The sequence below is a fragment of the Arachis ipaensis genome, chromosome B5, assembly GCF_059453495.1.
Source record: "Arachis ipaensis isolate K30076 ecotype BB chromosome B5, ASM5945349v1, whole genome shotgun sequence".
In the NCBI taxonomy this organism is placed as follows: domain Eukaryota; kingdom Viridiplantae; phylum Streptophyta; class Magnoliopsida; order Fabales; family Fabaceae; genus Arachis; species Arachis ipaensis.
The window spans coordinates 13127054-13149932 of record NC_142440.1 but is presented as its reverse complement, the minus strand read 5'-3'; positions in this window follow the sequence as shown (position 1 = coordinate 13149932).

Genomic DNA, 22879 nt, shown 5'->3' with positions numbered 1-22879 from the left:
CAGTCATTCGATGGTTCGACAACCTACCCCCAAAGTCCATCTCAAGCTTTGATGACCTAGCTAAAAAATTCTTAGCCAGATTCTCCATTCAGAAAGATAAAGCCAAGCACGCCCCCAGTTTACTAGGGATCAAACAAGGAGATCGGGAGAGCCTCCGCAACTATATGGAGAGATTCAACAAAACATGCATGGACATACAAAGTTTACCCACAGAGGCCGCCATCATGGGACTCATCAACGGCCTACGAGAAGGACCCTTCAGCTAATCTATATCAAAAAAATACCCGACCTCCTTCGATGAAGTGCGGGAACGAGCAAAAGAATACATCAACATGGAAGAAAATGCTCGGTTAGGAGAGACCTCAAAATCGGGGGCCTCTTATCGAGATAGAGACAAGGAATCCAAGAGGAAAGAAAATCGACAAGGGGAGAAAATAAAAAAAAAATACCATAATTACACTCCTCTCAGGGCATTATTGGTCGAGATATACAAAGAAGTCTGCCATACAGAAAAATCTCCCCAGCACGGCCACTCAAAGGCAAAAAGGGAGGAGGAAACCGGAAGGAATATTGCGAATACCATCGAGTCCGAGGACACTCCACAAACGAATGTTTCGACTTAAAAAATATCATAGAAAAATTGGTGAGAGAAGGAAAGTTAGATCGATTCCTGGCCACCCGAGATGATGATCAAAAAAAGAGACGAAGGGATGAAGATACCGAACGAACAGAACGATCACCTCGGACACCAGAAAGACATGTCCACATGATACATGGCGGATTCACAGCAGGTGGGATCTCCAAATCCTCTCGCAAAAGATATCTCAAAGAAGTATATCATGTCGAAGGAAAGGAGGAAGCACTCAACATCTCGGCAATAACATTCACTAAAGAGGACGCATCCGGCATCATCGCAGGACACGACGATCCCATGGTCATCACTATCATATTAGCAAATGCCAACCTACACCGCACCTTAATAGACCAAGGGAGTTCTGCCGACATCTTATTCAAAATAGCCTTTGATAAACTCGGCTTAGAAGAAAAAGAACTTCAAGCATATCCAAACAGTCTGTTTGGACTAGGAGACACCCCGGTTAGACCACTAGGATATATACCACTACATACAACCTTCGGAAAAGGGAACCAATCCAGGACCCTCAAAATAGACTACATCGTGGTCGACGTAAGTTCAGCTTACAATGTTCTCATAGGTTGGACAACACTCAAGCAACTCGGCGCGATAGTCTCGACCCCACACCTATGTATGAAATTCCCAACACTAAAAGGGATAGCCGCGATAAAAGCAGATCAAAAAATGGCACGTCACTATTACAACGAAAGCCTAAACCTCAGAGGCAAAGGAGAAGAGTTCCACACAATCGAGCTGGGCGGAGTTCAACGACGAGAAGAACTTCGTCCCCAGGCAGAGGGTGAGATAGAAAAGATTCAGATCGGGGACACCTCGGAAAAAATAACTAATATCGGCACAATCCTAAAAGGAGATTCAAAGGAATTACTAATACAATTCTTGCGAGATAACGTCGATCTCTTCTCATGGAAAGCCGCAGATATGCCGGGCATAGACCTAAGCTGATGTGTCATAAGTTGGCGGTCTATCCAGGATCTCGGCCGGTACAGCAGAGACGAAGAAAACTTGGGCCAGAGCGATCCCAGGCTGTGGAAGAACAAGTACAGGCACTACTGGAAGCAGGATTCATAAGAGAAGTCAAATATCCACTATGGCTAGCCAACGTTGTCTTGGTGAAAAAATCAAATGGGAAGTGGCGAATGTGTACCGATTACACCGATCTCAACAAGGCTTGTCCAAAAGATCCTTACCCACTCCCAAATATCGACGCTCTGGTAGACGCTTCCTCCGGATATAAATATCTCTCGTTTATGGACACATACTCGGGATACAACCAGATCCCCATGTACCCACCAGATCAAGAAAAGACCTCGTTCCTAACACCGAAAGCAAACTACTGCTACATTGTGATGCCTTTCGGTCTCAAGAACGCAGGAGCTACTTATCAAAGGCCAATGAATAAAGTCTTCTCGGATCACATCGGAAAGATCATGGAAGTCTACGTGGATGACATGCTAATAAAAACACAAAGTGAAGAGACATTATTGTCCGACCTGGCCCAAGTATTCGACACCATAAGGAAGCATGACATGCGACTCAATCCCGCGAAATGCACCTTTGCAGTAGAAGCAGGAAAATTCTTAGGTTTCATGCTCACACAAAGAGGAATTGAAGCAAATCCAGACAAATGTCAGGCCATACTCAACATGAAGAGCCCAACCTGTGCAAAGAAGTACAGCAACTCAATGGGAGATTGGCAGCCCTATCCCAATTCTTAGCAGGAGCTGCGATAAGATCTCTCCCCTTCTATGCTACTTTAAGAAAGGGAAGGCAGTTCGAATGGACGACAGAATGTGAGCAAGCCTTCCAAGACTTTAAAAAGTTCTTGGGACAGCCACCTATCCTCTCCCGACCACGAAAAGGAGAACCACTCATATTATATCTCGCAGTAGAAAGCCGGGAAGTAGCGTCAACACTAGTCAGAGAAGATGAAAACGGACAACAACCTGTCTACTTCATTAGTAAAGCACTACAGGGATCCGAGCTGAACTATCAGAAAATAGAAAAATTTGCATATACTCTCATTCTAACATCTAGACGACTCCGCCCTTACTTCTAGGCCCACACCATCAAAGTTCGCACTAACCAGCCCTTGAAAGGAATATTGCAGAAAACAGATTTAGCAGGTAGAATTCTACAATGGGCAGTCGAGCTATCAGAGTTCGACCTCCAATATGAAGCTCGGATGGCCATTAAGTCACAATATATGGTCGACTTTATCGCAGAATTCACAGATGCCCTGGAAACCCTCACAGAGTGGAATCTCTATGTGGACGGTTCTTCAAATAAAACTGGAAGCGGCGCATGAGTGATAATAGAAAGCAACCAGGGAACCCAAGTTGAGCTCTCCCTCAAGTTCGGGTTCCCGGCTTCAAATAACCAGGCAGAATACGAAGCGCTGCTAGCTGGTTTGAAGCTGGCTGAAGAGGTTGGAGCTCGGAAACTCAACATCTACAGCAATTCGTAAGTTGTCACATCACAAATAACAGGGAGCTACCAAACCAAAGATCCCACCATGAAAAGGTATTTGGATAAGACCAAGCAACAACTCAGACAAATCGGGGAATATAAGATATACCACATACCCCGAGAACAAAATGCCCGAGCTGACGCACTCTCAAAACTAGCCAGCACCAAACCAGGGGGCCACAATAGAAGCCTCATCCAGGAAATGTTACAGAACCCGTCAATCTCGGAAGAGGAAAAAGTCCTAGCCATAACAAGCCAGGACCAAGGATGGATGACTCCCATAATCAACTACCTCAGAGCAGGAACACTCCCCACAGAAGAAAAAGAGGCAAAGAGGCTAAAAAGGGAGGCACAGTACTACACCATTATAAACAACATCCTGTACAAAAGAGGGATCTCAGTACCATTACTGAAATGCGTACCGACCTCCCACACAAAGGAAGTGTTAGAAGAAGTACACGGTGACATTTGTGGCAATCATGTCGGAGCACGAGCTCTCGCCAAAAAAGTACTCCGGGCGGGGTTTTATTGGCCAACTCTACAGAAAAAAGCTACAGAATTTGTAAAGACATGCCCACCATGTCAGAAACATGCTAACTTTCACATCGCCCCGCCAGAAGAGCTCATCAGCATAACTTCGCCTTGGCCGTTTGCAAGGTGGGGGCTCGACCTTCTTGGCCCCTTCCCCCAGGGGTCAGGACAAGTTAAATTTCTCATAGTAGGGGTAGACTATTTCACAAAAATGATAGTAAGGGTAGACTATTTCCTTTGATCCGCCTTGGCCGCAATATTCCTGGCAGCAGTCTCCCTCTGCGCCCTCTTAAAAGCTTTCATAGATTCATTTTTCTTCATTGCCTCTGCAAATAAAACAGAAATTAAGCTACAAGTCGGATAAGTCAGAAAGACAGCTACAAGCAACATAAACAGATAAACACAAGATACCCAGTTCAGTTTGAAGAAGATAAGGATTGGTTAGAAATTTCTTTGTGTCAAGATGGGGAGGATGACCCCAGCGTTCTTCCAAGACAGTCACAAAGGCTCGTTCAGCCTCATCCAACATTTCCCACGCATATCTAGAGACCCTCACATCTTTTTGCCATTCCAAGGGAAAAGCAGGTTCGTCATTTTCATCCAAAAAAAAGGGTCGAGCTCCTTCAACAGCTCGGACTTTGAAAAAGTAGTTCTTAAAATCACAGAACGACTCATCAAACATGGAAAAGACTTTCTTTCCCTGGGTGGAACGAAAGGAGACCCAAGCTGACTTCTTTTTTACCACACCGGTCTTAGTCAAGACAAACAGATAGAAAAAGAGAGATTGGGAAGCAGGAATACCAAAACCATTGCACAACAATTGGAAAATTTTTATGAAACCCCAGGAATTGGGGTGAAGTTGAGAGGGGGCAACATTACAGGACCATAATAGGTCGGTTTCAAATTGAGTAAAAGGAAGGGTGATACCCAGCGGACCGAAGAAAAAATCATAAACATAAAAGAAGGGGCGATCATCAACAACCCGAGTAGAAAAGTAGACTCTCTCATCAGAAGAGGGAGGGACAAGCTCATAGTTCTTCTCATCACTGGAATTGCTACAAACACTATGAAACTGTCTAAGCTATGTACAAAACTCAGAATCAACCAGAGAGACACACATAAGAACCATCGAGTCCACCCAATCGGCTATACCCTCAGGAACCCGGGAAGGCATCTCTACAACGTTATTTCGGGAAGACATGAGGCCAACTAAACCCTACAAAAGAAAAGAAGAACGGATTATTCAAAAACATCTCGGCGGGCGAATACACAGAAAAGGAAACCCCAAGACTCAAACTAAAACTCCTGGGGCATCCTTTGGAGGCAGTAACAAAGCGAGGTATCAAGGAAAATCTACTTACGTCCCGGCATCTCGCAAACAAGAATAGAAGACCTCAAACAGCAAGCATTTTTCATAGGAGAAAGACAAAACACAAACAAAACAGAAAATCATCTTCCTATAGTCTATCAGCAAGAAACAACAGCAAACATACCAGGCAAAAATCGCCAAAGATGCAACCTTTTTTCAGAATCAAACAAAATTATCATTCCAAAGCTTCAAAATCAAAAGCATTTCACAACATGCAAAAACTCTAAAGGTATCAAGCAACAGGAAAAGCGAAAAAGACCATGCAAAAGACGAAGAAATTACAAAACGCACAGTGATCAGGCACAGCAGAAAGTAGAAAGATCCAAACTTTTCCTAACTAAGATAAAAACTTTCTCAAAATAGACACAAAAATGGCGTAGAGGGAGAAAAGAAAGAAGAACCAAACCTGGAAATGAGAAAGCTGCAAAGAAAAGCAGAAAAGCGGAAGGCAAAATCCAGAATCACCCCTTCCCCCACGAAAAAGCAAAGTCACAAAGCAATGTCGCCGGGCTGAAACGCGAAAGCTACAGGCGGAGGCTTCAGAAAAATCAAAGGAAAAAGTTGAAAGTGAGAAAGAAGTTACAAAGAAGAAGCGAAGAAGAGAAACCGTTTTTTGATCTAGAAATTCAAAATAAAAGCCAAGAGAGAATGGGGCAATTAAATGCCAATTAAATGCGGATATTAAAACCGCTTGCGTTCCCAAAAAAGCGCTGATATAAAAGCGCACGCCTTTAGAGGAAAACGTTCTACATTCAAAAAGAGTATACAAAAGAAAGAAATCGACAAAATGCTTGAACTCGGTTTCACTAAAGATCGAATTCAAAAGGACTCGACCTCAAAAAAGAAGACCGAGCTCAAGTAGGGGCACTGTTCATACCCTGGGTCGAGCTACCCGACCCGGGATGATTGGCGATAAAGCGACCGACCTCTTCAGGTCAGACTACCCGACCTCTTCTAAAGAGCTCGGCCAAATCGACAGGAAAGCCCAATAAAGGGCCCAAATAGAGGAACACGACCCAAATCCAAAGGCAATCCCAGCCTATAGAGATAAAGGCGGTTCCCTTGAAGATAAGCTGACTTCATCCAAAATAGGATAAGATAAGATAAGATAACTAACTTATCTTATCAGAAAGGTCAGCCCACACTACTATAAATACACTAGAACACCCAGGTATAACTCATACTCTGATTCTACATAAAACCTACTTAATACCCGTGCTAACTTAAGGATCGGAGTCTCTTGCAGGTACCCCCACCCTCCGGTGGCCAAGGATCAGCAGTGCAGTAAGTACAACAAGTCGGACACAACAGCTCCGGCCGCCACCCACCAGCCGGACACGTCATCTCCAACCAGTACAGAAGATCTCGTCCGAGATCGACCTACAGTTTCAGGTAACCCTCGGAACACTACCAGAATCGTAAAGGCAAAACACCCGATCAATCTACTCGGGGTGACGCAGAGGTCTGGCGAACCGACCAGGAAATATCTAGACCGGTTCAACGACGAGTGCTTGGAGATCGACGGGCTGACGGATTCGGTTGCTAGCTTGTGCTTAACGAACGGACTTTTAAACGAGGACTTCAGAAAGCATCTCACCACGAAGCTGGTGTAGACAAGCAGGAGATCCAAAGTGTAGCCAGGGAATACATTAAAAATGAAGAAGTCAGTCAGGTCGTGGCTGCCAACAAACGGCAGCCCTCCTACAATCAAACCCGACAGCACGGCAGCAGAGAAAGACAGAAGGAACACGCCAGAGACGGCATTCCGAGCAAGACACCCAGACCGTTTTCTCGAGTCGCGAAGTTCACCAATTACACCCCCTCACCGTCCCTATCATAGAAGTTTATCAACAGATAGCCGAGATAGGGATTTGTCGAAACCCCGACCTCTGAAGGACCGAACCGGGGGAAACAAAAGCCTCTATTGTGATTATCACAAAGGCTATGGACACAAAAGACAAGATTGCTTCGACTTGAAGGACGCGCTGGAACAAGCAATCCGGGATAGAAAACTGGCCGAATTCTCCCATCTGATCAGGGAGCCAAGGAGGTGAGATCGCGACCGCGAAGGAGAGGACAAGACCCGCGCGGTGAAGCGACGCCACGAGCCGGAGGACACCGAGCATGGCCTTACCATAGTGAACGTGGTAACGGCAAGAGACGCAGGTCCAAGGTCGAGGTCGGCACACAAGAAAGACGCCAAGGTCCTGGCGATTTTCTCATCCTCTGTGCGAAGCTCCAAGAGGCTCCCACCTATCTCACTCGGTCCAGAGAACCAATGGTTCGAGGAGGTCGCGGAGAACCCTCCCATGGTCATCACGGCCAGGGTGGGAACCGGCCTCATCAAGCGAATCCTCGTGGACACCGGGGCTGACTCGAATATCATGTTCCGCAACGTGTTCGACGCCTTGGGCCTACGAGATGCTGATCTAAAGACGCACCAGCACGGTGTTGTAGGCTTGGGCGACCACTTCATCAAACCAGATGGGATAATCCCCCTACCAATATCTGTAGGATCAGGATAGGGGCGAAGATCGGTAATGGCTGAGTTTGTGGTTCTACGAGACTCCACGGCCTACAATGTCATCCTAGGGAGGAAGACTATCAACGACCTCAGAGTAGTGATCAGCACAAAGATGTTGATAATGAAGTTCGTCGCTGATGATGGATCCGTGGGATCCATAAAAGGAGATTTGAAAACGGCAGTCGCTTGTGACAATGCCAGCCTCTCCTTAAGGAAGAAATCTAAAGAGGCATCGGGGGTGTTCCTTGCCGACTTGGACACTAGAGTCAGCGATAAGCCGAGACCCAAGCCAGAAGGGAACTTAGAGAGGAACCTTCATGAACAGAAACCTCCCACACGACTTGAAGGAACCTCTAATGGAAATGATAAGGGCCAACGGCAACCTATTTGCATGGACGCCAGCCGACATGCCGGGGATAGACCCCCAACTCATGTCACATCACTTGGCCGTGATGGCAGAAGCCAGACCGGTAGCTCAAAGGAGAAGGAAAATGTCGCAAGAGCGAGTAGAGGAAGTGGCCAGGCAGACGGCTAGCCTCCTCGAAGCAGGATTTATCCGAGAACTGGACTTCTCGACGTGGCTATCGAATGTAGTTCTAGTGAAAAAGCAGAATGGGAAATGGAGGATGTGTGTGGATTACTCTGATCTCAACAAAGCATGCCCCAAGGACTGCTACCCCCTGCCCAACATAGATGTACTCGTCGACGTGGTGGCAGGATATCGGTACCTGAGCATTATGGACGCTTATTCAGGCTATAATCAGATACCGATGCACCGTCCTGACGAAGAGAAAACGGCGTTCATAACGCCAGGAGGGATATATTGCTACAAGGTAATGCCGTTCGGATTGAATAACGCTGGGGCAACGTACCAAAGGCTAATGAACAAGATATTTAGTGACCTCATAGGCAAAATGGTGGAGGTGTATGTAGATGATATCCTCGCAAAGATCACCCGGCCTGAGGACCTCATAAGCGACCTGGGAAATGTGTTCGCCTCCCTCCGACGACACGGCATGAGGCTCAACCCACTCAAATGCGCCTTTGCCATGTAAGCAGGAAAGTTCCTAGGGTTCAGGATAATCCAAAGAGGGGTCGAAGCCAACCCGGAAAAGTGCCAAGCGATACTCCAAATGAAGAGTCCGGGCTGCGTCAAGGATGTTCAGAGGCTGTCGGGCAGACTCACCACCTTATCCCGTTTCCTTGGAGCATCGGCTGCTAGGGCGCTGCCATTTTTCAATCTTATGAAAAAAGGGATAGTGTTTGAATGGACCCCGGCGTGTGAGGAAGTATTTAAACATTTCAAAGAGATCCTCGCCACACCACCCATGCTCGGGAAGCCCAAAATCGGAGAACCGCTCTACCTGTACCTAGCCATAACGGATGAAGCGCTGGCGGCAATTTGGTACGGGAAGAAGGGAAGGTTCAACAACCAATTTACTTCGTGAGCAGAGCACTGCAAGGAGCAGAACTGAGATACAGCAAATTTGAGAAGCTGGCTCTAGCACTGCTAACCTCCTCCCGGAGACTACGGCAATACTTCTAAGGTCACCAAGTGGTCGTGAGAACGGACCAGGGAATCCTCTAAGTGCTCCAAAAACCTGACTTAGCGGGAAGAATGATGACTTAGGCCATCGAGCTATCCCAGTATGATTTGCGATACGAGCCCCAACATGCGATCAAGGCACAAGCAATGGTAGACTTCTTGGTAGAAGTAGCGGGGGACCCGACCGAGGAAGCGGGCATACAGTGGAGGCTCCACGTGGATGGGGCCTCCAACCAAACGTCCGGAGGTGCCGGGATCATCTTGGAAAGTCCTGCCGGGGTTATATACGAACAATCAATCAAGTTTGAGTTTCCCGTATCGAATAACCAAGCGGAATATGAGGCCCTTCTAGGCGACTTGACCTTAGCTCGGGAAGTCAGGGCTACGAGGCTGGAAGTATGCAGCGACTCACAGGTCGTGACCTCGCAAGTAAATGGAAGCTACCAAGCCAGAGACTTGCTATTGCAAAAGTACTTGGAGAAGGTCAAACAGCTGAGCAAACAGTTTGAGGAGGTCGCGGTCCAACACGTTCCAAGGGAAAGGAACACACGGGCAGACCTCCTATCCAAGCTAGCGAGCACGAAACCGGGAGCCGGCAACCGGTCCCTCATTCAAGGCATGATAAAAGAACCAGCAGTTGCCCTCCACCTGACAAAGATAAGCCCCTCCTGGATGGACCCCATCACTGATTACATAGAAAATGGCAAACTCCCTGAAGATGAGAAGGAAGCTAAAGCGTTGAGAAGGGAGGCAGCCAAATATGCGATCATACAAGGCCAACTATTCAAAAAGGGACTTAGTTAGGCCTTGCTGAAGTGCCTGCATCCCGAACAGACAGACTACGTGTTGAGAGAAGTCCACGAGGGGTGCTGTGGCCACCACATCGGGGGCAAACACCTAGCAAGAAAGCTCGTCCGAGCTGGATATTACTGGCCATCGATGATGACGGACTCCAAAGAGTTCGTAAGAAAATGCGTTAAGTGCCAAGAGAACGCCAACTTCCATAAAGCGTCGGCAACCGAACTAAGCCTATTAACGTCCTGCCGACCTTTCGCACAGTGAGGAGTCGACCTACTTGGACCTTTCCCGGTCGGTCCGGGGCAAGTCAAATACCTCATAGTCGCCATCGACTACTACACCAAATGGATAGAGGCTGAACCACTTGCCAGTATATCCTCAGCCAATTGTCGAAAGTTCATGTGGAGGCAAGTGATAACTCGATTCGGCATCCCAGAAGTCGTTGTCTCTAATAACAGGACACGGTTCACCGACAAAAAATTCGTGGAATTTCTTACCAGTCTGGGCATAAAGCAGAAATTCTCCTCTGTAGAGCATTCCCAGACGAACGGTCAAGTTGGGGCCGCAAACAAGATCGTCTTGTTAGGCCTCAAGAAGTGGCTGGATAACAAAAAAGGTGCATGGGCCGACGAATTCACCTCGGTCCTCTGGTCTTACCGAACAACCGAGCAATCGTCCACAGGGGAAACCCCTTTCCGCCTGACATACGGGGTGGACGCAATGATACCCGTAGAGATCGGCGAGCCGAGCCCACGACTACTTCTGAAAGGAGTAGAGGAAGCAGTGGAAAAGGACCTAGCAGACGAGGCTAGGGAGATAGTCCGTTTGTCAGAAATAGCACTAAAGCAAAGAATGGCCCTACGCTACAACACCAAAGTGCTCAAGAGGGAATTTGAGCAAAACGACCTCGTCCTGCGGCACAACGATATCGGCCTACCGACTTAAGGAGAAGGTAAACTGGCGGCAAACTAGGAAGGCCCCTACAGAGTCAAAGAGGTGATTGGCAAGGGCGCTTACAAATTGGAGAAGCTCGATGGTAAAGAGGTCCCGAGAACTTGGAATGCAGGTAACTTGAGAAGATTCTATCCCTAGCTTAAACACGCCGATCAAGCGATCTGACGAGCTCGGTGATTTACTTTTGTTAAGTACTTATTAGGACAACAGACTTGTTTAATTATCGATTAATGTTTTACTTGTTGAAATTACCCTCTCATTTACTTTCGGCCATTTACGCATCCCACGACAACAAGTTCCTTATAATACATGTTAAACGGGATCACAATACGGTGCCCTGAGACTGATCACCCCGTGAGCCAACTAAGCTAAAGCCATAACAAACGGCTACAGCAATAGTGAAGCCACGACTTGGCTTCGTCGAAATACCAGCACAACGGTAAACGAACGCCACGACAAGCCAACACCAACAAAACGGTAACAAAACAGAACAAGTGCGTTCTACCAATAAACAGTTAAACGATGATAATCACAAGCCGACCAAGCGACTACTAAAGTATATTGAAAAAAAAAGTTCCACAAGTTCTACAAACAAAAATACAAAGGTATAAGAGATCACATTTTGAGCATGTCGATAATCTTGCCATCCTTGATTGTTTTAAAGACCCCAATTGCCGACGTGTCGAAATCAGGAGCCACGATCTTCACCTGGGCCTTGAGAGCCTCTTCAGTCATGAAGATCGCGCTTTTTTCCTGTTTCACGGTCTCTTTATGCTTCTTCTTAAGCTCCTCGGCCTTAGCCGACGAGATGGCCGCATCGCGTTCCTTCTCCAAAGCGACCACCCGACCTTGCGCGGCATTGAGCTGGCTCTCTAAAGTCATCTCCCGCTCAGTCAGACGGGACACGGTGGCATTGGAGGTCTTCAATTTCTCCTCGGCAGACGCGGCTTTCTCCTCGGCAGCCTTAAGCTTTTCCCCCATCTTGGACAGCTGCTCCCGAAGCATTTCAACTTGAGTTTTGAATTCATTATTGGCGTTGGCAGCAGATTCGAGCTTCATGCGTAGCGACTGCATCCCCGACAGCTCGAACTCGGCCTTCCGAGCTATTGCAGCACCGCAAAGAAGCGTACGGTACATCCACCTCGCCTGCCTCGCAAGTTCGGTGCCAAAGAAGTGATCCTCCGTGCCAGGGAGAAACTGAGAGTCTATGAAGGCCCCAGCATCGAAGTTCCTCTCCATCACAGTGAGAACTCCTTCAGGGCTGGAGGATTCCCTCTGCCTTTTAGGGGTGGGGATAAGCTTCAAATCATCATCCTTTTGTTGAGTGGAGGACGAATGCCCGGTGCCGGCCGTCTCCTCACGAATAGGAGAAACGCGCGTCCCGTCAGAGTTTTTGTCCGACATCTCGGTGTCACGAGGTTAAGGCACCGCCTGATCCTTCTTGTCCTCAGGAGGGTTTTCCAGCTTCCCGTCAGCCTTCTCGTCAGCCTTCTCCTCATCGCTGTCCGCCAAGAAAGTCTTGAACAAACCCTCAAGCCCTGTCACTGAAGCAGACATCTCCACTGCAACAAATCAGCAAACAAGTTAGTCGTGAAATCGACATAACCAATCGAAGCAACAATAATGCAGGAAACGTCAAAACTACTCACAGATATAATTTCTGGCGACCTCCCGGTCACCCATCAAAAGGTGGGGATTCACATGATTCCTTCCAAAAACGGCCAACAACACGTCGGCAACCTTTTTGTCCACAGCGGACATCCCCTTATAAGTCACCTTAATAAAAGTGTTAGACCCCACCCCGAAACTCCAATACGTCGGGATGAGGCGTTCCCCTTCTAACGATAGCCAGAAGGGATGGCGACCTTTGACTGGACGCACCTTAAAATATTTATCCTTATACCCATGATAAGAGTCTTCAAACAAGCCAAAAATCATTCGACCATGGGCATATCGGAAGGACATGAACCCTTTCCTCGCTTTCCCTTCCTTGGAAGGATTCGTGAGGTTGAAAAAATAAAGAAAAACGTCTACGGACACCGGCAGCTCTAGGTATTCACACACCATCTCAAAACAGCAGATGGAAGCCCAACTGTTCGGATACAGCTGCGATGGTGCCACGGAGATCCGGTTGAGGAGCGCCATTTGAATGGCAGAAAAAGGAATACGGACCCCTACTTGGGTGAACATGGACTTATAAAACCAAATCCAATCGGGAACCCGGGGAGAGTGGAAGTTGAGCTCGTATAGCCGCTCGTTGGGGGCAGGAACGAAAACGTCATAGTTGGCCTCCTCGTCGGTTCCCCCGCACAAGTACTCGGCTTGGTAGAACTCGGTAAGCTTCTCCTCGCCCATCTGGTTCGGGGATTCTTTCACATCGGAAGTCACCCAAGCGTACGGGTCGTAACCCGCGACGGAGGTGGAAGCTCGTGAAATTATGCGAGGCATACCTACAGTAGGGGTACCACTCGGTTAGTCTACGAGGTCGGGAGCTCGGAAAAATTCCAAAAACTACATTAAGCCTATTCAATAACTAGAATCAAGCATGGCTAAAGCAGAATCCAAGCAAAAGCCTAAAAAGCTAACACCCTGGAATGGTAACCCCCTAATGCACCTACTTGATACTACGATCATCTAGCATGCAAATCAAATAAGCAACATGCGTATAGAAGAACTGATAATGAAGATAAAACAAACATAAGCAGAGGAAGAGGAGAAGAATGCTTACCTAATTGACTGTGATAGCTGAGAGGAAAGCAGGAAGGGATGGATGCTCAAAAACATGAAGATCACAATAGGGAATTCAAGAAGGAAGAAGGAGAATGCAAAGAAAATGGAATGAGGATGAACAAGGAAATGGAATGAAAATGGAGCGTGAAACTGGCTAGGGGATTAAAAAACTGACATGAAGCGCGAAAGGTAGGGGTAAAAGAGTCTTTACTCACAGGGTTTGAAATAACCCATTATGAGCATTAAATGCCCGACGCGAAGAACGAGGCGACAAACGGTTATCCACATCAACGAAGAGACACGCGCGCAAGAGGCACGTCCTCTCCACGAGCGGCCGACCTGGCGACGACATAAGGGAGAAAACATAACGCGCCACTAACAGCATTCACGTCCGTTGCCGACGCGTTGGGGCACTGTTACGGCCTGGCCCAAACGGCATACGGGCCGACCCTACCCGTGGACCACCCGACCCGAACGGTCGAGCTTGAGCTGCTCAACCTCCTACCCAGACACGCGTCCCTGACAGCTCCGCTACAGCTGTGTGGAGGAAGCTTCGAGGAAGGTGGGTCAACCTTTGTGGGACCCACCTCTGACATGGTATAAATGGGGATGGTCCTACCCCTCTCCCAAGGTACGTCACACATCATTCTCCCACTTTTCGCCTGCACACTTGACTGACTAGAGCATCGGAGTGTCTTTACAGATGACACCCCTCTCCATACGAAGAGCTCGGGACGTCGACTGCACCCCTCCCCCCCCCCTTTTTGACCCAACGACCCGGAACCAGGCGATTCCCCTTATCATAAACCAAAGAACCAACCCGAATCGTCCGGTACCCGACTTACCGAACATGATACATATGACTAATACGAGGCTTAGCCAGTTAGCCTTGAATATACATTTTGTTAAATTAGAATTCAAATAATGAAAGGTCAATTATAATATACAAATGTAAATTTATATAAAGTTAAAGAGATTTTTTTTGTTCATGTATTTTTTGACAGATGTCTATCTTCTTGTGAATAGAAGTGAGCTCCCAACTTCGCTTTGAAGTCTGAAGATGAAGGAAGTCTATTTATTAATATTTGAAGCTTGTTCATGGTTCACCTACAAAAACATATTAAAATTTGGCTTTTATACATGTCTCTCAAAATAATTGTCGTATTTATTTAATTCTGTTAATTCAAATAACTCAATAAACTTTTTTTCAATATTTTACAATAATTTTAGTCTCACAGTTAAATATACATTTTGCACTTTTTTTATAAGCGTATTAATAAATTCAAAATCTATACTGTTAAAATAAAAAAATCATGATATAACATGAATTTTATTCTATAAATACTAAATTGGTAAAAATTACTTTAAATTATAATCTATGTTTACATAAAGTATTAGAATACATCAAAATATAATTTTTATATCTATAAATCTAAATGCATATGAAAAAATAAAAAAAAATAATGTTCACAGCATCATTTATTACAAAAATATTTGTTAAAATATAATTGAAAATGATTAACATAATTATGTTAGAATATTCTTTAAAAATAACCAAAATTATTAGATTTTATTATTATATTTGACTAAAATAAGAACGAATAAAATTCATATATTTATTTATTATTTGTTATTTATATTATTAGTTTAATCGCTTTAATTACATTTGTTCTATATATATATATATATATATATGATAAAACTATGAAAGAATAAAAAAAGAAAATATGAATAATTTTTATTGATTGAATTGAATTGTATTACAAAGATAAAACTAAATATATATAAAGCATTGGTCTAAGAAACATAAAAGCAAATAAAGATAAGATAATAACAACTAAAGATAAGATAAGATAAAATAATAAAGACTAAAATTGTAACTGAATTTATGTATTCTGTTGGGTTGAATTTGTGGGCCACGAGATTTCTTTATTGTTATCATGGGCTAAGGTAGAAGAGTAGTTTAATACGCCCCTACAAGCTGGTGGATGGAAGATGTCAATAATCCACAACTTGGATAAGTTCCGATGAAATTCTTGAGAAAGACGCCTTTGACGTAGTGACGTAGAGGGAGATGCGTGCGGCGGAACTACAGCTGTCGACGGCAAAAATATAGCAGTGATCTTCAAAAAAAAAAGAAAAAAATAAGCGCGCATAGAGAGCAATAAGATTGATCTTTAGAGGACGCGTATGACGCAATAAGAGTGGTCTTCAAAGGGCGCGTAGAGCGCGATAAAAAAAAGGGCGCGTGGAGCGCAATAAGAGTGGTCTTCAAAAGGCGCATAGAGCACGATAAAAAAAGAGGGCGCGTGGAGCGCAATAAGAGTGCAGATGGAACTGCTAAAACAGATACCGATTGAACTGCTGAAATAGAATGCAGACATGACTGCTGAAACAAAATACAGACAAAACTCCTGGAAGAAGGTGCAGATAAAACTGGCGGAAGAAGGCGCAGACAAGCCATAGTAACTATTCCATGAATGACAGTTGTTTCCTATTAGAAAAGGTGTAACCAAGACTGATGTTGGATTTTTACATGTAATAGAGATTGGTTGGATTCTGAGCTAAATTAAAAGATTGTTTATTCATCGTGGGAGGAGGTTGAGAAAGAAGTAGGGTGATTTTTCACCGGAAAGATGATAGCTTATGTATCCTCTTCAAAGAGAATACCAAGGCTCTGATACCATGATAAAATTGTGAAAGAATAAGAAAAGAAGAGTGAAAAAATATTATAATTTGTATTTCTTGATTGATTGAATTGAATTGAATTGTATTATGAAGGTAGAACTAAATATATATAGAGCATTGCCCTAAGAAAGATAAAAGCAAATAAATATAAGATAAGAACAACTAAAGATAAGATAAGATAAAATAATAAAGACTAAAATTGTAACTGAATTTTTGTATTCTGTTGGACTGAATTTGTAGGCCACGAGACTTCTTTATTGTTGTCATGGGCTAAGGTGGAAGAGTAGTTTAATACGCCCCCACAAGCTGGTGAATGGAAGATGTCAATAATCTACAGCTTGGATAAGTTCCAATGAAATTGTTGAGGAAGACGCATCTGACGTGGTGACGCAGAGGGAGATGCGTGCGGCGGAACTACAGCTGTCGACGGCAAAAATATAAAAAGAAATGCTGTTCTTGAGTAGCGATCTTGAAAAAAAAAGAAAAAATAAGCGTGTAGAGCGCAATAAGAGTGGTCTTCAAAGGGCGCGTAGAGCGCGATAAAAAAAAGAGGGCGCATGGAGCGCAATAAGAGTGCAGATGGAACTGCTAAAATAGATGCAGATTGAATGTTGAAACAGAATACAGACATGACTGCTGAAACCAAATGCAGACGAAACTCCCGGAAAAAGGTACAGATGAAACTGCCGGAAGAAGGCGCAGACAGGCCATAGTAACTATTCCATGAATGATAGTTATTTCCTGTTAGAACAGGTGTAACCAAGACTGATGTTAGATTTTTACTTGGATGTACGTAATAGAGATAAGATAAGATAAAATAATAAAGACTAAAATAGTAACTGAATTTATATATTCTGTTGGATTGTATTTGTGGGTCACGAGACTTCTTTATTGTTGTCATGGACTAAGGTGAAAGAGTAGTTTAATAAAAAAAGTTTGATTGTCATTATCTAACATTCTGTCAAATCTAAAGTTATTTTATTTATCTTAAATTTTATACCTTAAATCATAAATTTTTAATATTAAATCCTAAATTATAAACTTAAACATTAAATTTGGTTAATATTAGGTAATTAAAAATTATTTCTATATACTTTTTTAATTAAAAATACATGTCTAAAAAATTCTTGCAATTGATATATCTTAAAACTAAATCTCAAAATTAACTCAGAAAATTTTATTAAGGAGAGTCTTAATGAGTATATAAGAAGAAATTAGATAACAATTTCTTTTATATTTTGTTTAAAAGTGAGTACAAAAATCTCAACATCTTAAAATGGAGTAAAAATCAATTCAACAAGAAATAAAAGAAAAAATAGAAAATAACTACGACTTGATTTGGTAAAATTTTTTGAAGAAGTGCTCGAAAGTACAAGCACATGCATTTGATAAATCAAAAAGCTCATGTGTTTGTATAAGTTAGGGGTACTTTTGAAAGCAGCTAAGGGGGGAGCTTTTCAAAGTTAAAATATTTAATATAATCTCATATATTAATTAATATTCAAATTTAATTCTTATCACTACAAAAAAATATCGAGTACCGTTGGATTTGACGTCAAAAAAATGAATATAATTCGACGGTAATTTAAATACTGTCGGATCTACCATAAAAAATAATCAGACGGTATAAACCTCACCAATAAATATTTACCGTTGGATTTTTTTCTTCCGACGATAATTAACGTCGGATTGAGCGGCAAAATATAATAATTATGTAATTATAGCCATCATAGTTCTTTAATGGCTTATTTTTATACTTTTGGTTGCAATTTTTTTGTTGCAATTCAAAACACACAACACTCGAACTAATTTATAGCATTATTAATATTATTGTTTAGTACATATTATTTGTAAACATATACATGCATGACTAAAACCCTAGCAGAGAAAGAGTACGTACTAAGGAGAAAAGGAGAGAGCAGGAGCAAGTATTTGAGGGTGAAACATAGTGAGAAAGATGGTCATGCCATCGGAAGAGATTAGGAGGAGAGCGTGGGAGGGTTTGCATCAGGTACGAAAGAGAGATCACGTAAGGGCGGCCTTAGTTCTAGGGTGACTTCAAGACTTCTTTTCGTGACAAGGTTATTGGTTCTTTGATAGCCTCAAGGATAGACCAGGTTGAGGCTCTAGATGAGGATTCCTGGCAGTGGTCACTGAAAAAGAAAGAGATCATATGCCTCCGAGAGTTTGCTTCTCCGAAGAGGCTAGAAACATTCTTTCTGAACCATTAAGGAGGAAATTGTGATTAAGGTTCTTGGAAAAAACTTTAGTTACATGGCCATGGTTCACAAACTGAAAGGGGTATGGAGGATCATTGGCATATATGAGATCTTAGATGTCGGTGTTGAGTACTTCTTCATCAAATTTGATCGTATCGACAATCGAGAAAAGGTTTTACCAAGGCGCCATAGATGATCTTCGGCCACTATATTGCAGTCAAGCCGTGGTCACCAGATTTTAAACCTTGCAAGGACACCTTCTGGAAGACTATGTTTTGGATTCGAATCGATGGTTTGAGCATATAGTACTACTAGGATAAAACCATGATGAGAATTGCTTCAACTGTGGGGAGACCAGTCAGGGTAGATCCGGCTACTAAGTCGGCGGAGCGGGAAAAATTTGCTCGGGCTTGCGTGCAAATCAATCTTGGTCTGTCAGTGGTCCGGAGTGTGATTGTTGATGAGTTTGAATATAAGGTGGAATATGAATGTTTACACCTTATTTGTGACAAGTATAATTGTTTCGGGCATTCAGGAAGAGATTGCAAAGTGACCCTGATAGAGTCAGAAGAGGTGGATTAAAAGGGAACATCAGTGACTGAGACGATGGCCCAGTGGTGCAGCCACAGGAAGCTTCGAAGGAGAAAATTTTTGAATTTGAATGCAATCCCGAAGATATAGTGATAGTTGTGGATATTGGGGAGGAAGGTCCTGGTACGTTGCATGGGAAGGAAGTGGAGTTCCAGCATTTGGGAGATGAGGTTGGCTAGACCAAAGTCTGCGGTAAAGGGAGAGGAAAATTGGGCCAATCAAACAAAGCCTAACAAACCTCTAAAGGTAAAATATCGTTGCACTCAAATAAAAAATTGGACCAGAATCGTGACTTTGGGCCATGTATGAGAGGAGCTGGATCAGGGGTGAAGACTGGGTCGGTTGGTGGATCTCTTTCTTCCTCTCAAGCACATACGGCATCTTCCAAACAGCAAGGGATGAAGGGAAAAGTTGTCTCTGTTGTAGTGCCGACTTTCACTACCATTATAAAAAATGGGCACAAGAGGTTGCACCCTTTTTCTTTGCATAATTCGCCGTCGACTCCGGACTGCCTTGGCAACGCCAGTAAGCAGCAAATCAGCAAATTGAAAGGGTTGCCGGTGGAGGGACACAAACAAATCGGGCAACAACCGGATAAGGAAAAGCAAGTCTCAGGGAAATATGATAATGGATTTTCATCATCTCGTTAGGAGACTTCGGCTGAGGTTGGTCCTTTTTATAGTACAATTTTTTATGGATTATTTAGATTTAAGCTTTCTATTTTGGAATATTAAAGAGTTAGTGAATAAATTGGCTCGAGTTCATAGTAAAGAGTTAGTGAATAAATTTCATCCTATTTTTTCATTTTGTTTGAAACCCATATTCCTTTCGAGATGATGAAATCTTTTTGGAATAATCTAGGTTATTATGGTGTTGGTGTTGTTGAGGCTAATGGTCATAGTGGGGGTATCTGGGTTTTATGTTCTAATTCAAATATTTCTGAGACTCGTGGATGTAGTTGATCAATGTATCCGTTTTGAAATCATTATAGGCAATATTTTTAGTTAGGGATAAGTATGATTTTGGTCTCTAACGTAGGGGCCAAAGATTAATTTCGTCCCTAGCCTTTTTTTCGCAACAAAATGGTCCCAAAGGTTCCAGTTTGTTTTAAAATCGTCCTTCGAACGATTTTACCCCTGTGGTCGTTAGCTTCCGTTACGAATGTTTTAACGGATTGTTGATAATGTTAATTAATATAAATAATAATAAAAGGATTAAATAATGAAAGTGAATGAATGTGAAGTGCAGGGGAGGATGAACGATGGCGGATTCTGCTGAAGGTCGACGAAGAGTAGCAGCGCTAGGGTTCAGGAGACAGCGTCCATGGCTTCCCAGAGCTCAAAAGCCTCACATTTTTGTCCAGCTGCAAAGGAGTTGCTCTGTGGCCATGGTGAGAGGCCGATTTTGCAAACTTCATCGACGAAGGATAACCCGGGACGAAGATTTTGGGGTTGCGTATACTATGAGGTAAGGTGTTCTTCCTATTTTGCCATTGTGGGTCTGAGAATTTAGGATTTGTTCATATGTCTCTGTGGCTTCTGTCAGGTTCAGGATGGCTGTGATTTCTTCGGATGGGTAGATCCGAAACCTAGAGGTGTTCAAGAAGAGGTTGAAATTGCAAAAAATATGAGGAAGATAACGAAATTAAAGACCAGATTGAATGAGGTGGAGACGAAGCTTTGGGTTGTTGCTGCTCTATGTATTGCTGGCTGGGTGGGGTTTTGTTCTTATTGCTGCAGAATCAATATAACTTAAAGCACCCGAATGGAATGCACCTAGGTTATAGATGATTTGGTAGGGAATGTTATGAGATTTCTTGTGTTGTGTGGGTAGAGTTTGAGGGTATTCTGTGATGTTATAGTGGTTTAGGTGTGTAGCATGTTTGAAGCTGTTTGAATTAATGAAGGAAAGTGCTGTTTAATGTTGCCCAAAATGTCAACTTCTTTAATGGTGAAGTTGTGTTATTTTGTAATGTAAATGTGGTTCATGAGTAAAGCACAAAAGCATTGAATACAGGATCTAAAAATTCAGTAATTACTTTTGGCATATTTCATTTGATGAGTAGTTAAAACATATACAAGTAAACTATTTGCCTCCACATGCCTAGTTCCAAAATACAGAGAAGCAATACTTCTAGTGTCCTCAGGCACTTAATACCAAAATACAGTAATGAAACCAATGTAACTAAGGTAATGTTCTGAAACTAAATAGCCAATACCAAAATACAAACACTGCTTGCAAAGCACTAAGACATGAGTCACAAAAGATTTTACATGCAAATCCTAAAGATTCCCCCACTGAGATGGAGGTAATTTGGCCATCAACCTCAGCTTCTACAGGGGTACATGAGGTGCACTGCTTTGAAGGACAAAAAATTGTCTCTTCCTGACAGATGGCTGGCTAAAGGGCTGTTTGTTGCTAGTGGAGGTTGCAGCTGATGCAGCCTTGTTCTTGGGGTGGGCCAGGATGTTGGGCTGAGTGGAAGCTTTCTTGGGCTGAGGTGCTTGTGTAGTGGGCTGGGCTGCACTTTTCTTGGGCCTTGGGGGGGTTTTCCTGGGTTGAGATGCTGCAGGTTGGTTGGTGATGGTGTAGTCTTCCTTTTTCTCCCTCCCCAAACTGTCTGACCAGGTGCCAGCTTAGGTGTATCCTTCTTAGCTCTTTTGGTTGAAGTTTGGGCCTATAAACAAAATTTAAATCATAGAGACAGTTACACACATATCATATAGTAGTCAAATTAAATTTATGGCAATCACAATGGTCAGTGAACCCTAGAACAGCATGTCACAAACCCTTTTCTTAGGCTTGGTGCAGCCGCTCTTCTTGTGTCCCACTCCACTACAATTGGAGCATCTTTGGACTTGTCCCCTCCATGACAGATGAGTTTGGCTTCTGTTGTCTTCATTTGCAGGCCCTCGCTTCCTCTTCTTCACTAGTCTGTGGCTTGGCCTCCTGTATGGAGGTGGGATGACATCATCATATTGAGTCATTTCCCATAGCTCCAGGCCGTTTACAGTGTGTATGACCTCCCGGTAGCACCTCAGGTAGGCCTCCTACTTGTAGCAGTCATCCACATATGACTCCAAATCAAGGCCCTTGAAGGTGATGCAGCTGATGGCATGAGGACAAGGAATCCCACTCATTTGCCATTTCCTGCAAGAACATTCACCAGCAGCCAGATCCACAACATACTTATCTAGACCACACATAACCTCGTACTTACTAGCAGCTGACCAGTATGGCCTCCAGTCCCTAGCTAAGCTTGCCCGTTTCTCTAATTTCTTCCTAATCATTGACATAATGTGTCCTGGATAATTAAGAACCCTTTCCCTATTTGCAACCCATCTAGTCATCATATACACCCTAATATCCTCTAGCATGGTCACAATAGGTTTCTCTCTTGCTTCTATTAAGACAGCATTAAAACTCTCACTCATATTATTAACAAGATTGTCACATTTAGATAGGAAAGTAAACCTGGACCTTGACCAGAACCTTGGTGGAATGCCATTCAGATGTCGAAATGCTTCCTCATTTAGACATCGCAAAGATTTCATCTCCTTCTCCCAGCTCTGCCAATGACTTGCTTTAGCACACCTCCACATCTTGTTCTTCAGCTTTAAACCAGGAAACTTATTCCTGAAGTTACTGTAGAGATGCCTGATACAGAACCCGTTGTCCACCCCTAGAATGACCTCTTCAAATGCCAGCAACAAGCTCTGCTAGCAGAAGGTAAGATTTCATATGATTAGTGCATTTATGAATGTATAGATGGAAAAGCTGCATAGGTTGATATATGGTGAATTACATT